This window comes from Palaemon carinicauda, chromosome 15, assembly GCF_036898095.1.
Source record: "Palaemon carinicauda isolate YSFRI2023 chromosome 15, ASM3689809v2, whole genome shotgun sequence".
NCBI classification, from domain to species: Eukaryota; Metazoa; Arthropoda; class Malacostraca; order Decapoda; family Palaemonidae; genus Palaemon; species Palaemon carinicauda.
Window position 1 is genome coordinate 41447321 of NC_090739.1, and position 6457 is coordinate 41453777.

Here is a 6457-nt window from a genome sequence, read left to right on the forward strand (position 1 = left end):
TAACAAAGCTTTGTTTCCATGAACGAACTTAAATATTTTTGATTTTCTAAAAATTCAACGAACCGACGTTTAAAAAAAAAACTGCAGCGCTATCTTTTGAATTGAGGCTTTATACCGTTGTTTGCAAAAATGGAAAAGAATGAACTTTGTGATATAATTTTACAAATTCATGAGAATTTGAGTTCATGTTATCAAGGCGATGAATAACAATTCTGTGATAATTTCTGGTTCCTTATTTAATTGGTTTTGTTAGCAATATCTGTCATGTATGTTTTATTTAAAGGAAAATTATTTTTATACGTCTTTAATTTTCGAATGTATGTCATACAATACCTTGCATCATAAAACAGGTGTCGTGAGAATTCCAAATGTCTTGTGTATTGAATAAGTTTACATCTATTGTCTTGTAATCTTACCTTAATATTTTACTTAAAATAATGCCATTCCACAAGCTATATAGTTATTTTATTTACTTTGGCCGTGTTACTTATACTAAATGTTTAATTCCTTTCATGTGTGATTTCCTAATTTCCTTATACTAGTGTCATCACAAATATTTCAAGATTCATATTTAGGTAGGAATGAACAATTACCTGTTATTTAAGTTTGTTTGGTTAAATTGCAATTATTAAAAGTTCTATTACTTGAATATCTACAATTGCAAACCTAATCAGTAGATTGAAGTGAACAAATCCAATGATTTCGGCAGATGCTGATGTTTCGTCTATATAACAGAATTAACAATGTATGTACTTATATTCTCGTGAATGGTATTACGCTTTTGGAATTTGTTTGTCGCTTAGGTTCGATTTCCTTAACATTGTGACGGGCAGAGAGAAGGTTGTGACTCAAAGACACGATGAAAGCAACTGAGTGAGTTTATTATAGAACACACTCCTTTATATACAAAAGCTCAAGGCAACAGGAAATTTCATGTTCAAAATCGACACTGTTACCGATGCAAAAAACAGGCATGTTTATTCAGGTTCTTTTAAGTGCGAGGGAAGAGCGAAGATACAAGCATAAAATATACACCATATGAACTATGTACGATCGTGATACACAGTTGGTACATGGCTCCCCCTCTAAAAATGACATACTGTACATGTTAAATAGGGCACCCTGATCTAGAGAGGCGAACTGTAGGCGGGTCATCTGGCAGGAGATAATCAGGTTTTAGACGATCAAGGGAGACCCAGTTTTCTTTGCCACGAATGTTTAGTAGGAATTCTTTTGGACTGCATCAGATCACAAGGAAAGGGCCCGTGTAAGGGGGGGTTAGCGGTGGCTTGCTAGTGTCGTTGGGCAGGAACACGTGCATTGCAGAGTGCAAGTCTGTCGGTATGTGATGCTTCGCTGGGGGCTTGTAAGTCTGGCGGCATGGAGTAAATTTTCCCACGACGTGACGTATGCGCTGGAGATTGTCGGAGGAGGTTGTAGAAGGAAAAAATTCGCCAGGGACGACCAACGGGTCGCCATACACCATTTCAGCTGCCGAGACGTCGAGGTCGTCTTTAGCAGTGGTCCTTAGTCCCAGGAGGACCCAGGGAAGCTGAGTAAACCAGTTGCAATCATTGCAACGGGACATCAAAGCTGCTTTGAGGGTGCGATTAAAACGTTCAACCATTCCATTGGCTGCGGGGTTGTAGGCCGTTGTCTGATGTAGGGTGATGCCCAGGAGATTTGCTAATGATGTCCACAATTGAGAGGTGAAAGTGGTACCCCTGTCAGAAGTAATATGCTCAGGGATACCAAATCTTGCAATCCATCCAGAGAGTAAGGCAGATGTACATGAGGCGGACGTAGCAGTTTCCATGGGAATGACTTCAGGCCAACGAGTGGAGCAGTCGATGACTGTAAACTGGTAACGATGTCCCTGTGATTTGGGTAGGGGGCCTACAACGTCGACGTGAACGTGTGCGAAACGACGCTGAGGTTGAGGAAAGGTGCTCACTCCTGAATCCGTGTGTCGATTTACTTTGGAAGTTTGGCAAGAAGTACAGGTGCGGACCCAATCCTTAGCATCCTTAGAAATGCCGTGCCAAATGTACTTCGTCTTCAGCAGCTGTGCGGTAGAACAGCACGAGGGATGCGAAACGCCGTGAATGAAATCAAACGCCTGCCGGCGAATGGGAGCAGGAATCCAAGGTCCCGGTCTACTAGTACTGACAACACTGAAGAGGGTGGTGTTGAAGTCTTCGAGGGGGAAGTCTTCCCAACGGAGGGACGTACAGGATGTCTTACATGCTTGATACTCAGGATCCTGTCGTTGGGCCTCAGCCAGGGCGTTGTAATCCAATCCCAGTTGAACGGCAGCCAACGTGTTTCTTGACAGGGCATCGGCAACGGGATTCCTTTTCCCAGGGACGTATTTAAGGGTGCAGTTGTATTCAGCCACGGTGGAGAGATGTCGGCGTTGACGGGCGGACCAGGCGTCAGACTGTCGAGTGAAGGCGTGCACCAGAGGCATGTGATCTTTGCAAATGACGAAGGGCGTACCTTCTAAGAAATGGTGAAAGTGACGGACAGCCAAGTGCACTGGCAGCAATTTGCGATCGAAGGTAGAATAACCCGATTCTGCCTTGGACAGTTTTTTGCTGAAGAAGGCCAATGGGAGGGGCAAGCCGTTGACCACTTGCTCGAGTATTGCACCAATTGCGACGTCTCTGGCATCATTAGAGAGAAGGAGAGGGGCATGTGGGATAGGAAAAGTGAGAGTCGCAGCAGTTGATAGGGCTGCCTTTGCTTTGCAGAAGGCCACTTCTTGAAGGGGACCCCACTTCAGGTCCTTTGGCTTGCCCTTGATGGAGGCGTAGAGGGGAGCAAGAGTGGCGGCAATTGCTGGCAGAAAACGGTGATAATAGTTGATCATGCCCAAGAATTCCTGCAGAGCTTTAACGGTCAAGGGCGCGGGGAAGTCCTGAACGACTGCTACCTTCTCAGAGAGGGGATGTACACCTTCAGGAGTGATGCGGTGCCCTAAGAACGACACTTCGTTGGCGCCAAAGGTATACTTGTCGTACCGGACTACAAGGACGTTTTGTTGCAGGCGGTCGAGCACGATGCGCAGGTGACGGAGGTGTTCCTCTTTTGAGGAGGAGAACACAAGTATGTTGTCCACATAACATACACAGAAGTGGAGGTCCCCTAAGATGCCATCCATGAGATGTTGAAACGTGGCCCCAGCATTATGAAGGCCAAAACAGGAGTAATTGAAGGTCTATGTACCAAACGGAGTGGTGATGGCGGTCTTGGGGATGTCTTCTGGGTTCATAGGCACCTGTAATCACCACACGGACGAAGAGAGCCGTCTATTTTCAGAACGATGTGTAAGGGTGACGACCATTGGCTGGAGGCCTTTTGGCAAAGGCCCATTTCCTCCATTTCGGCGAACGTCTGTTTGGCAGCCGCCAATCGTTCCGGTGCCAGACGTCTGAATTTTGCGAAGACTGGGGGTCCCTTCGTCTTGATATGGTGATAAATACCGTGCTTGGCAGGGGCCGTGGGCGTTAAGCGAAGTTCTGGACGGAAAACTTCCGGGTACGACGTGAGGAGGTGGGCGTAGGCATCCGTGGGTGCGCTGATGTGGAGAGCGAGGTTGGAGGGGGTGGGTTCAAGAGGTGTCGACAAGTACGAGTCTGCGTTGACCAATCGTCGGTGGGCAACATCGACCAGACGGTGGAAATGAGAGAGGAATTACCGAGGATTGGCAATGTGACATCAGCAACGAGAAACTTCCAATTAAATTTACCGTTTCCAAACGATAATATGAGGTTCTCGTAACCGTAGGTGGGTATCGCAGATCTGTTGGCAGCTAACAAGCGGACATCGGCAGACGTAGACAGACTATGTCGTGTCCTGAAGAGTTTCCTTGGCAACAGAGAACGACAAGCACCCTTGTCTACCAAAAATCGCACGCCTGTTCCAGCATCATGTAAAAAGAAAAGATTAGAAATTAGAAACACGGGAGGCCACCGCCACGAGTGATGGCCTACTTACACGTTTTTTGGCCACTGACAATCCTTGGCACATTTCTTAGCAGTTGCCCCGAATCTGAAGTGGTAGTAGCAAAACTACGGCAGATGGGAGGTAGTAAGTGGCTGTAGAAGTCGTTGGTTGGGGCGCGAGCGAGTGGTGGGTGGTGGGTTGCTTTGTCGCTGCTTCGGCACGTCACGGGGTAGGCGTGTATGTCCTACGGCATTCACGTCGGCTTTGGTTGACGTTGAATAGGCATCCTCTTCGTCAGGGGTGTAGGCGTTGGTGGAGATCTTGAAGTGGCTGTCCATAAGGGCGTCGGCTTTGGTCATCAAGTCCTTTATGGGTAAACTATCGACATCGGGTATGGCAGCGCGTACAGGTTTGGGTAAACGGTGTATCCAAAGGGCACGAAGTAGGTTCACCTCACGAGGAAAGCCATCTGCGGCAGGTTGCAGGCGAGCGAAGCCCTTTGGTCTCCCAACGGTTGTTGAGAGAGCTGAAAAAGCTTTGCTATACGGGCGGCTGGCGACGGCGAGTACTGCTGCAGAAGGTATGTTTCGAGGGCGTCATACACTATTGGGGTGTCTCCTTGTTCACAAAGCCAGTCGGATATTTCCGGGAAGGTGTCTTCGGGTATCGCTTTGGTGGTGGAGCGAGTCATGCCCTTGATGCGAAACTGGACTTCTGCGTGCTGAAACCAAGCAAACGCCTCTCCGCTGGCGAAAGACGAAAGTTTCAATGGGGCAGCTTAGCACCAACTTCCGTAGAGTCTGCCATAGTACCAACGATGGAGGGGCGAGGGGAGGTGGAAGGCAGGAGGAGCGAGTCGACTTCCGGTTCACCAGTGTGACGGGCCGAGAGAAGGTTGTGACTCAAAGACAGGATAAAAGCAACTGAGTGAGTTTAATATAGAACACTCTCCTATATATAACAAAGCTCAAGGCAACAGGAAATTTCATGTTCAAAATAGACACTGTTACCATGAGAAAAACAGGCATGTTTATTCAGGTTTTTTTTTTAGTGCGCGGGAAGAGCGAAGATACAAGCATAATATATACACAAAATAAACTATGTACGATCGTGTGACACACAGTTGGTACAACATGTTCAGTGCTTTCTATGCAATGTGCCGCCTCAAAACCCAGGCTTGCAGCAAGAACCCCCTATTTTTTTTTAGACTTTTGTTCCTTGAATATTTGTAAAATAATCAGGAACTCTTGAACATCAGAACTACAGAGGCTTTCACTGTTTGTCAGGTTCCATTTCCTCGCGATTCATGAGGATATGATCATGTCGCTTAAGAAGCTATAAATTTCATAAACTATAGATAGCTTTGGTAAAGAAGTTTTCCTTCCATGTATATCAAAAGACAACAGTAGAGGTCATTAAAGACAATTTCTTCATTTACTCTTGACAACAATAGAACTTTCGATTTTTTTCCAGAACGTTATCCACAACTTTATGGCACCGGGAAGTGGCGAATGAGAATCGAATATGTTTTGGCATTCCAGACATCTTATGACTTGACGAACTAATAATGATGAGCAAGAGAGAGACTAATCCTAACTTTTATCAGCTATCGTTGACCTAATTTCAATATGTATAAGGAAAATTTTAAATTTGTATAGACAAACTACACTGTAGGCTACAAATGGCAAAACAAATATTTGCTCAGCGAAAATTGGCATAATTTAAAGAATATAACAACTAGAATAGAAATATTTCCTATTTCAGTGTGTATCTTTATACATGTAAATGCTTCATGCATGAATGAGAATTCTAGTATCCAAAACACTCTAGTAATTTTAATATGGAATGAAAATAGATTACAAGATTTTGAAAAACGTTCAGTACAATATAAAGCATCGCGTGTCAAAAACTCTTTATTGTTTCTTAAAATGTGTATTGAAAGAAATTCATAATTTTTCATAAGAGCTTGAAAGAAATAGGTGATAAAATATCACACCTAAAACAAGATATATGTAATTTACAAAATGGCGTTACATGATATTTTCTTGGAATAATGAAGGAATATGGAAGCGAAAACCTGTATCATGAATTTGAGAGAGAGAGAGAGAGAGAGAGAGAGAGAGAGAGAGAGAGAGAGAGAGAGAGAGAGGTTATTTGAATAAATATTTACTTTTTTATGTATTTATAATTCCAGTGGGGATGCAACACACGATTATTTGGGGACTGCTAGGTAGGGATGATCAGCGGTCTTCAGTGTTTGAAGCAATTCCAGTAATGAAGGTAAGTTAAGTACGTTTGTTTGTTAGATACTAATTTTTTCCTAACCTATTGACAGGATTTTAAAAATGCTGTATAAAAAGTAACTGAATATCAAGTTTTAGAACCGTTGTTTGTGAAATAAATTAGTTGCTGTGGCTGTTATATAACTTCTCAGAATTCATGAAAAATCTTTGCAGGCCTTAATTTTTAAATGCGATATTTTAGTTTCCGTTTAGACAAAGAAAAATCC

The 6457-nt window shown here is 44.0% G+C and overlaps 1 long non-coding RNA gene across 1 annotated transcript in view; it reads left to right on the forward strand.

Moving 5' to 3' along the window:
- LOC137654272 (uncharacterized) overlaps positions 1–6181 on the forward strand; it is a 237525-nt gene extending 231344 nt beyond the window's left edge. Inside the window, exon 5 of the long non-coding RNA XR_011046580.1 lies at positions 6143–6181. This is a non-coding gene — a long non-coding RNA (uncharacterized lncRNA). The remainder of the gene's footprint in view (positions 1–6142) is intronic.
- The last annotated feature ends 276 nt before the right edge of the window (positions 6182–6457 follow it).